Genomic DNA, 12147 nt, shown 5'->3' on the forward strand with positions numbered 1-12147 from the left:
TGCTAAACTATATGGCAAGCAGGCACAGTAGGACTAGGACAGACCCTTACAAATGGAAGCTGAATCAAGGGGGTCTTCCAAGATTTGCTCCATCTGTGGGTAACGTCTTGAACATCTCAAATCGATGTTTTGCCTCCATTGTCAATAATCATTTGGAAAAATTCTGCTCAAGATTTCATGGAAGAAAACTTGAAGACGGATGCCTTTTCTTTTCCTTGGACACAAATTCTCCTGTATGCCTTTCCACCCTTTTCACTAAAATCCAATTTAATTATGAAGATTCCTTAGGAAATGGTCTGGTGCAAATACCACAAGCTTACACACAGACTGGATTTAGTCACACAAGACCAGAAATGTTGGATACATCCCAACTCCAACCAACTGCAACGGACTCCCTGCATGACAGGTCCGTCATACATTTTATGCACCTCTTTTCTGGGAATGTTCAGCAATTAATAATGGAGGTAAGAAAACCTGCTACTAGAAAATCAAGTATTATCAAAAGCAAAAATGTTTTCTAGTCAGTAACAAAAGAAATAGCTCACATTTCTGTCTAGTGTTTCTGTGGTTTTACATTTTGTGGGAGAGTTATTATCCTGTGCCCTGTCTTACTCTTTAAACAAGGTTCACTTATTGGCTATGTCATTATGTCCACCCATGGATCTTCCATTTTCAATGCAGCTTCATAGGAACATGTTTTTGAAAGGGATGTTGCATACAACACATCCTAGAAAACAGGTGTGTCCTTCTTCAAATTTTAGTTTTGGGTTAGCAAAATTAATTGTAACACTGGCACCAGCTTATCAGACTGACCTGAATTCCCTGACATGGATGACAGTCTGATTCAATATTCTGATCTCTGCAAGAAGAATATCTGAGTTGCAAGCTCTTATAATGGTTCCACCTTATGTCATTTGCTTACAAAGAAGAGGGGTTCTTTAGGAGCTAATCCTTCTTTAATGCATGATGTTGCATCTGATTTTTACTGTAATCCAAGCTCTCCATCACCCTCTCTCTGTCTGTCCTCTTTCCATAGCCTAAAATGAGGAAGAAAGGTTACTGCATACCTTTGTTGTCTACATAAAACTCAGTGAATTTCAAGACAGAACAAAATCTTTCAGAACATCTAATCAGTTATTTTCCTGTGACAGTAAAGAGAAAGAAAAAAAAGTTTCAAACATAGCGGACTATGTCCAAATAGGTCCCTTATGTTATAACATTTTGTTACTCTAGCAAGAGAACCATTCCAGGCAGTGTCAAGCTTCATTCTACAAGGCCCTTGGCTTCTTCTGTGGATTTTAGAAAAGGGTTGGATTCTAGAAACATTCTATAAGCAGTAAATTGGTCATCTGAGCATACTTTTACATAGCAATCTAAACAGTATTTTTCTCAAAGTCTATGACAGGCTTTGCTAGGACCACACTCCAGAGGCACCCAAAGCAACCATCGTCCTATCTCCTCTTACTCTATCTAAGCTATGGAAATCTACCCATATAGCTTAGGCTACTGCAGTAGTGATCAAATGAAGAACGTAGTATAGTTGGGAAGTAACCTTACTATAATATGAGAGATCATTGCACCTATAGCACCATCTCGCCCCACCAGCCGCCATCCTCTTTGTTTTTCTGTATTTCTTTATGCCGGGGTGTGAGTATTTATAATTATTTGTCATTCTCAGGGCTTTAACATTTCTCTTTCTCCTGGCACAGAAGATCTTAAGGGCTTGACATACAAACCTAACTTTTAGTGAACCCACAGAAATATACACGATGCTGCTACCAGGAAGTTACAGTCACAAACATACACATTCAACTTCCATACATGGTCTCAAAAAGAACCCCCCCCCCCCACACACACACACACACACCCACTTATAAAGTCAGGCATGAGCCTTCACTCACACAGACTCTCATATGAACTCTTTTACACACACAGACTTGCAGTTCTTACCTGCTGCAGAACTGACAACAATGATTGTACAACCATAAAATACCATATTAAGTCCTCACAGCTCTGCTCTGAAATAACATTTTAGAACTTGCTTTTGGAATTCAATACCACATGTTATCCTATTGTAAGACTCTGTGACTGAACTTTTTTCGATTTTATATTAGCATGCTAGTGGACTGCCAGTTTTGTATGCAGTGTTACCAAGCAGATAACTGTAGCAATAGATTTCATATGATTTTTGCAACATCAGGCAGTAGAGTTGATTACATATTAAGAAGAACGGTTATAAAAAAATACATACAGATGCAAAAAACTTTAGATTGATCTATGTAAAGCAGCTTGAAGCAAAAATTGTTCTTAAAACATATCTTTCATGTCAAGACATCTGGTTCTCTAAATGTATTACAATTTTCATAAATCACAATTTATATACGTTAAAGATGTTGGAATAACTTTTTAAGGAAAATTCACATAGCTGTCTCATTCATTCTCTCTCTCTCTCTATATATATATATATATATATGTATATATATATATATATATAAATATATATATATATATATATATATATATATATATATATATATATATATATATATGTATATATATATATATGGTTTCACTTCATATTACCGAAATGCTGAAATATCGCATTCCAACATTTCAACAGTATAAAGCTGAAACTATCACAAAATCAACACTTCACAATCATGAAACCAAAACATCGAACATACTCAATACAGCACACAAACCATAACACCCACACCACAAAACAATTAAATACAACAAAACACCACACAGACACACACCTACACTACACAAATGCAGGGGGTCAAGTTCCTCTGCACCCCCAACACCCCCCCCACTTATATATACTAACTCCGAGATCGCACAAACATTAAAAAAAAATAATCACACACAGCCAACGCACCGTAACCCACTTGTACAAGTTAGAAAAACGCTCATGCACACTCACTCACCTTAAACAGCAGAGACCATCCCAGCCAAACACTTCCGCAACATAACGTACATGCATAAGTGCGAATTCGACATAATCCGATTCGCACTTATGCACTTTCGTTATTTTGACGTTTCGACTTCATGGACATGAATTTCTGAAATTTGATATTTCAGCAATTTGTGTTTATGAAGTGAAACTATATATATAACACCAAAAGCTCAAAACACAAACTCAAAACACTGAAAACACACATCATACATATACGGAGTTTAAACATAAATCATAGCTCTTTCCACCAAGTGTAAGCAGGGGAGCAAGCCCCACTGCACCCCCCATGTGTGGGGCTGCAGCCCCACACCCCCTGCTACTTATATATATCAACTCCAAGAAGACTTCACTACACTAAGTGCAATCTTGGAGTTGATATATTTAAGTAGCAGGGGGTGGAAACACTTGGTGGAAAGTGCTATGATTTATGTTGTTTAAACTCAGTATATGTATGTATGATATGTGTTTTGAATTTATAGTGTTTTGGACTTCTATAACATGAAGTTTTCTCATTTTCAGTGTTTTGAGTTTTCAGTGTTATGAAGTGAACATATATATATATATATATATATATATATATATATATATATATATATATATAGCTAGATAGATATTATTATTTTATTTCACATTTGTTGACCGGGCTAGTCTAACTGGATATATTTCCATTTTCAGTAGAGGCCCAGGGAGAAAAGCTCCAAGCATGAACAGTGACAAAGTTTACAATATATAAAAAGACACTTAAAATCACAGTACAGAGGCAACATTGGTCAAAAGAAAAATTATACTAAACACAATAGTAAGTTTGAGCAAGACGCAAAGGAGAGAAGACCCTTTTATTTTATCCTCATACTAAGAAGGAAAGTGTAGTGACTAGAATTAGAGGTCTAGGTTAGAGGAGTAAAGAAAGAGGTGAGAGCAGGAAGGGGAAAGAGATATTAGTCTGGGTTTGCACATGGACAAAGTCAGTGAGTTTTAAGATGTTCTTTAAGATGTTTTTTAAATAGAGAAGTAGAAGCAAGGGTTGATATTTCAGAAGGAAGCTGATTCCAGTTTTTACCTGCTGTGTTTGAGAAAAGTGAGTCACTAGCTTTGTTGTTAGATTTAATTGAGGAAGCTAGGAGCTTATTAGCAGAGCGCAGTGTAGCCAGATTTTTGTATGGTGTAATCATATTAGTGAGGATAGGGGTGTTGTTGGGGTGGTATAGGATCTTTTGGGTGATAAGTAATAGTTGAAAAAGTATATGGTTCTGTAATTCTAGCCATCCCAGTTGTATGAGGTTGAGGCAGTGGTGAGTTTTAAAGGGGGAGCAAGTGATGAATCTTGCTATGCTATTATAACAGGTGGAAAGTTTGGAGAGGTTGTTTTTAGACAGGTTAGTATATATAGCAGAGGCATAGAAAAGGGTAGAAATAAGATGGGTCTGGGCAATAGTTTTTCTGGCAGAAGGAGTAAGGAAGGGTTTTATATATATATATATATATATATATATATATATATATATATATATATATATATATATATATATATATATATATATATAAAATAGGAGGCCAGTAGATCACATCTTTTATTTGAATAAGTCTTTAGTGATGCTTGAGAAATGACAGTGCTTACCAATAAATTATACTTGGTGAAGTAATGGCCATCTGCTATTTTTGGTTTGTTTTTACTGACAGCAGGTATACTACATTATTTTTGAACAATTATTTTGTGTGTGCGTGTGTGTGTGTGTGTGTGTGTGTGTGTCTGTACTTGGACAATTAAACACACAAAGATAGCATATATTACTGTAGCTGTTGATAAATACATAAATACATAGATCCATACATAGAATCGAAACCAAGTAAAGTATATAATCTCCACTAGAGAGACTTCAATGGATATGTTCAAACTGGTTAAAATTGAATATCCTGAATGGATTCTTTGTGATTGCACAGACTGTGATAATCTCAGTTTAAGGATGTATATATTTTGTGTGTGGTGTGTGTTTTATAGATATATATATATATATATATATATATATATATATATATATATATATATATATATATATATATATGTATTTAGAGAGAGAGAGAGAGAGATTAATATATAAAGTGAGGATGGACATAACACTTTAATGTTGTTGAAGATGTAGCTCATTGAACTTAAGAAGTAATCTGTTATTGTTGCAATCATTACTGAGTTGTGTTCTAGTAAGTTTTGTGTAGTGAAATGTATCACCCTGATGTAGCATATGCAGTGGTTGTGGTAGCAGTCTTGTAAAGGCATTTTATTTTTTGTTTAGCAATACAGTATGGCTGACTATATATATATGCCATATATTTTTATGCTCTATATATATTTTTATGTTTTATTCATGATTTTAGAAGTTGCTTACAACAAGCTATGCTTGAAATTAGGGCAGCACTTCCTGTCCCTTTAATTTTTAAATAATGCATGCACTTCAACTAATTGAGGATGTGACATCATTGCATTTTTAATGTTTGTATATTTAAATGTTTGCACCAAGCACTTTAGTTGTTATTGGCCTGAAGAAGACCACAAGTTGAAAGCGCTTGCCGTTTTTATTTAATAAATATTTATAACCTCCGCTTGTATTTACTTGATTGTGCATGACAAGCTATAGTTTTGTGGAGTTGCACTAACAAGAGTTTGTGGCTGAACTACTAGGAAGAGGAACACACCCGCTGGTTTTGGGTGTCAGCAATTGCCTGCATAGGCTCTTTACATTGAGGAGACATCTGAACCTGATTCGTATTGTACTTGGAACTTTATAGTGAACTACTTGAGATTTAAAACCTACTCTGCACATTGCTTCCCACACATTTTCTTTTTTCTATTTATTGAACTATGACCATGGATTTAGACAATATTTTACAAGGGTTGTGTGCTGATCGAGAGGATATAAAGGTTTTTGGCCTTGACTCCATCCCAAGCAACAACACCAATAATGATAATTCTTCTTTGTCATATGACGAATGTCAGTCAGCCTTCTTTAACTTAGAAAAGGCACTTAAAACATTACGGGCAAATATATGGCATCTTAGGCTATTTAAAGCCTACTTATTCAAAAAGTTAGTTCCTAGGGGACTCCGGATCCGGTTAAAACCGATGGTCAGCAGATCTGAACAGAGGCTGATGGATGAATGGAATGAGGCAGTACAGGAAGGCTCTATGAGATTTGTACAAATACTGACTGTCTATTACGAAAGAATTATTGATATAAATATTTTGGAAGTTAAAGAACTGAGTACCAAATGTAAGTTATTTGAGACCAATAGCAATTATGAAACCATGGTCAAGAATCTTTCTAGAGAACTTACCCAATATGATAAAATGACGAAAGAGAGGAAAATTAAAAAATTTACTAGGGACGTCACTGACTATAGTCGTGGACGTCCTTTTGAAATTCAGAGATCTGTTAGATTTAAGGATGTCAATATGGGTAAGGGCAGGGTTGAGCCAAGAAAGAGGCCTAGATCTATCCTTAAATGTAAGGATCAATCATATACCAGTACCTCTGGTGAGGAATCTTCTCTCACTGACAGTGATGGGGTTCCATCAGGTAACTCACCAGCTAAAAAGAAAAGTAATGCTCCGATCCCTTTAGGAGGAACAATAAACACAGAGGGGGGCGTAAACATTCCAAAAGGTTTAGAGATGGATTCGATTGATGGGTTGATACAAGTGCTTTTGAAATAAATGACAATGTGTTTAATAATGTTCTCAATCTTTCTAAAACTGCTTTGACCACAGATCAACACAATATTCTAAATAAAGGCTTGGGATTTATACCCAGTTTTTTTTGTGATCAATATCAGACAGTTACAGATTTATTAGAGTTCTGTCGTTGTCTTAACCTCAAAATATTTTTTTCAGATAGAGATAACAGTAACTCACAAAGATCTACTGAATTCAGATTTCTAAAATCTACATTCCAACCGCCCATGAACATGCACGTAGCTGCTTTTCAACAAGCAGTACTTAGAGAATTACACTTTCCATCTTATACCACTGATATATTAACTGACAACATTAATGAGGCAGAAAGGAAAGCCCTAATGGAACTCAAAAATAATAATAAAATAGCCATTTTACAGGCAGACAAAGGAGGAGCTGTGGTTATTTTGGACATGGATTATTACATTCAAGAGGGTCTATGTCAACTATCCGACTCCAAATGTTACATGTATATGGGTATTGACCCTACTCCGACATTCAAAAAGGAAATTGATCAATTTTTACAGAATGCAGTGGAAGAAGGGATTATAACTTCCAACACAGCTAAACACTTGATGGTTAAGGACCCATGTAAGCAAATATTATATTTGCTACCCAAGATACACAAATCCTTGACTTCACCACCAGGGAGACCCATTGTTTCAGGCCATGGTTCATTGACTGAACCACTATCAGTCTTTTTGACTGAACAATTGCAACCCCTTCTAGTTTATGTTAGATCAAGAATAAAGGATACCACGCAATTTTTGCAGATTATAGAAGATTCACAAATTGAACCGGATTGGTTATTATGTACACTAGATGTGAAATCTCTATATACCAGTATCCCACATTGGGCATGGCTACAAGCACTTCAATTCTGGCTTGAGAAGTCAAATTTATATTCACCCGGCTTTAATACACTTATCATCTGTATGTCCGAACATGTTTTAAATAAAAATATTCTATATTTTCAAGGGGATTGTTACTGGCAACTCCAGGGCACAGCAATGGGGCATCTTTTGCTCCCATCTATACGTTCTGTTTATGGCCTATTTGGAGGAATGTTTGATCTACAATACATCACATAACATCTATCTGATTGAAATGGACATTTGGAGAAGATACCTGGATGATTGCTGGATGGTGTGGCGTGCAGATACGGAATATCTTCAGGAATTCCTCGAATATCTTAATAACAATGTTTGGGGCATTGAATTTACAGTTAATAGCAATATAAATTCCATTGAATTTCTGGATGTTACAGTTTATAGAAATTTAGACAATACGTTGGGTACTAAAATACATCGCAAATACCCAGAGTACAATACATTATTACATGCATCCAGTATGCATCCACGCCACACCATCCGCAACATCCCCAAATCCCAGTTTCTTCGGATGAAACGTATTAGCTCTACATTAGAAGATTATGAGGATGCCAGTAACGACTTAATGAAATGATTTTTGGACAGAGGATATCATCCTTTTGATATTATATCTGCTAAAACATGTTCGGACCGACAACCTAGAACTAAGTTGTTGGAATATAAGACGAAGAAAGTCAAGAAAGGTGCTACTGCCCTGAGATTTGTTACAACTTATGGTAGAAACCAGCAGACCATACGGAATATCATGGACAACAATTGGAATATCCTACAGGCCAACGAACATCTTAGACAAACATTGGGTGACCGATGTCAGTTCTCTTATAGAAGGGGTAGAACATTGGGTTCTCTCTTTTCACATTATAAACATCATGATAGTGGGGGAGCCAAATATAAACAGCTAACTATCAGTGGTAATGAATTAGTGGGCACATTTCCATGTGGGCACTGCATATCCTGTAATCAGGTTAATAAAACCAAACAATTTAGCAGTGCCAATACAAGCAAAGTATATGATTTAAGAATTTTTGGAAACTGCTCTAGTAGCTGGGTTATCTATTTAGCCACATGTCATTGCTCATCATTTTATGTAGGCAAGACCTCATGTTCTTTAAGGATCAGGATTGGTGAACATAGAAGTAATATCAGAAACAAAAAAACAACTAATGCCTTGTATAAACACACACTTAAACATCCTTCAGCCAATTTTATGTTTACTATCATCGATCGAATTGTGGGAGACAGAAGTCACCAACAAGGTTGGGAAAATACACTTACGGTTAAAGAAAAATATTGGATTATCCATCTGGGGGCCTTATTTTCTCCAGGTCTTAATGACCATTTATGAATTTTAATTCATTCATGTTGTTGTCCTATAGGTACACAACACTTTTTTGGCCCCCGGATGGGTTCCACTTTTATTTATATATATGTATATATACATATATATGTATATTTACATATATATTTTCTATATGTGGTATCTATATTTGTTCTTATATTACACTTATTCGATTGTATGGTGGTTTGAATTTTTCTTATACAATAGAGTTTGACTTTATGGATATATGGTTGATAATAGTTAATTATTAATATTCTATACCATATAACATATTCATCCAATATAGGCTTCATCATGTTTGTATGTGGAAGTTTTCTTCATGGTCCATAATGATATAGATGTTGCACTATATATGTGTGTGTAGACAGGTGTAACTAATGAATATATATATATATATGTATGTGTGCACACAAATATTATGATATGTGTTCAAATACTCAGGTGTAGAATAATTTCTAACACAGTTATGTCATCTATAGTTCATTTTATATGACTTATGGTTTTATGGCAACACAGTTAGCTATATTCATGCCCTAATGTCAGTCCAATGATAGATATGTTAAACTGATACAAGTACAACCAATAGGATTGGTGGAATATTTATGGGTTTCATATGTAAGGAGTGCTTTAGTCACTTGGATTCAGTTTATTATATTTTTTTCACTGATGAAGGCTTGAGGCCGAAACCGGTTTGAATTACATTACTGGTGGTATTTTGGGCATTTTTATGTCCGTGTTCGATATGGAATAAAGCTTTGGAACTATCTTGCTGGCCGTGGATTTTCTTGTAGTGTTCATGGAATGCCTGTATAACAGGTTCTGAGGTGTGGCCCATATTTTGCACCTGCACAGGGCCTTTAATGGATTCCACATCAGTTTGGAGGAGTGCAACCTTTGCTTTACACATGTTTTTCACTGTGGTTTTCTGGCCAGGGACTGTGGTCAGGATTTGTATATCCAGTGTGATTACGCTATGGTCTGGTCTTACCAGTGAGGGATACACTTCTCATCTTGCCATCCAGTACCCATGTTGCTGATTATCACATCCAGTATGCTTACCCCTCTTGTGGGAGTGGTACGTTGTTCCTGGGCATTTTGGTTTATGGATTCTATGAACTTTTGTCCTACAGTGTTGGAGCTAGTATAATGCTCCCAGTCTATGTCTGGGTATTTTCAGTCACCCAATATAATGTGGTTTGGAGGACTTGATATATTCATGTATTCCAACATAGGCCAGGTGCAGTTCCTGGTGTTGGGATGGTAGTCTATAGCAGGCTATAAACTGGGAGGCAGTTTTAGCCACTGTTACTTGACCATGGCTAGTCCATGCTGCTTCTTGTTGTGGTACCAACATGGGGGTGTGGTTATCCTTGACAATTATTGCTAGTCACCCTCTTTTTGTAGCTTGTTCCATGTTTTGAGGCTGTACAGCACAGTATGAGGTGTAACCTGGTAGTGTTAGGGTGCTGTTGTGAGCCTTGACTCAGTTTTCTGTTACAGCACAGATATCAACATTCTCCATACTGGGTGAGTTTAGACTGCATGCATCTTGCTGTTTAGACTTCTGGCATTGGGTAGCATTACATCTAGGTTCTTATCCCTTCTGATACCTATGGAGGTAGGTTTGTGTTTTGAGCCTTACCTATTCAGGGCACGCTGTGGGTAACAACAGCCTTTGCCAGTATCCAAACGGCCTGCACTGATAGGTGCATCCCAGTCCTAGCAGGTGGAACATCATGTCATGCTCAGCATGTCATCCCAGGCTGGCACACATTGGATCCCCTTTGACTAACTGCAATACTTCAGCCAATTATTGCAATTTATCATCTCATTGTCATATTGTGGCATGATGCTTGGTGAGGCTAGGTTGTTAGTCATGGTCCTCAGGTGTGCATATAGTACATGGTGTTACATTACTTAACACATGGCATTCATGCCTCAGGTGGTGCTGCAGGGCTGCCTCTGTCAGATGCACATATTACACTCCCTGTACATGTTTGTGAGCAGGTCATGTAATTTTAGGCATCCCTGTTATTATTTGAGTGAGTCAGAGGGGGTATCATTCCCAGGGTTCCTACTGAGCCAGTGTATGTGCTATGCGTTGCCTCTTTGCCAAGGCCAGAGCATACTGGGCACGCCTCCTTCTGCCTACTGGGGCAGGCTCAGGTTGTTCCTCCACATTGGTTTTGGGTTTTTTTTTTTTTTTTTTTTTTTTTTTTTGGGGAATTGTTTTTTTTTTATTTTTTTTTTTTTTTTTTTTTTTTTAATATTTTTTTTTTTTTTTTTTTTTTTTTTTTTTTTTTTTTTTTTTTTTTTTTTTTTTTTTTTTATTTTTTTTTTTTTTTTTTTTTTTTTTTTTTTTTTTTTTTTCGTTTTTTTTCTTTTTGGCCAAAATGTTTTTTTTTTTTTTTTTTTTTTTTTTTTTTTTTTTTAATTTTTTTTAACCTTTTCATTTTAATTTTTTTTTTTTTTTTTAAAAAAAAATGGGAGGGCCCCCGGTTTTGCATTTTGGGGGGGCTGCTGCCTTTAAAAAACCCCCCTCCCCGGGGAAAATTAAATTTTATTTTTTATTTATTTATTTTTTTGGGGGGGGGCCCCCCCCCCCCCCCCCCCCCCCAAAATTTTTGGGTTTTTTTACCCCCTTGCCCCCCCCCCCAATTTGGCACCATCTGCATTGTCACCACCCTCAGCCAGAACCAGCCTGTCTCGGCCTGAGCATCTATGGCGGCCCCCTAACATTTCTTTCTCTGAGTTTCAGCTTTTCCAGTTTTCACTTCTATTAGCTTACTCCTGTCTTGCAGTGTCTCTTGGAAGAAAGCATCCTGCACTGCATGTTTGCAGAGAATTTTTGGGTGTGGGCTGGGCTACTATTCTGCTGCTTTATAATGTGGTTATAGCCTGCTTCTAGTGTTTCACCCACCTGTAATATTCCTACCACTAGCTTCCTATGAATTCTGTTGCTTCCTTTTTCCTTTCTGTTTCCTCAGGGGCTTGCAGCGTGCAGCAGCAGAAACATGCTTTCCTGATGAGCTTACATGCGCGCACACATGCTTACGCAGTTCAGAATCTGCTTATTCGTGTTAAAACGCGTGCACACCAGCGCAAACAGTGTTAAACATCTACCAGCATGCTCCCACAAGCTCATTCTGCCTTACATGCGTGCATACTGTCCTACTCTCTACGCTTCACGCAGGCTGAGCGCACACGTCTTGCATACCGCCCAACAATAAAC

Source organism: Protopterus annectens, chromosome 9.part0 (assembly GCF_019279795.1).
Source record: "Protopterus annectens isolate FY-2018-M chromosome 9.part0, PAN1.0, whole genome shotgun sequence".
NCBI lineage: Eukaryota > Metazoa > Chordata > Ceratodontiformes > Protopteridae > Protopterus > Protopterus annectens.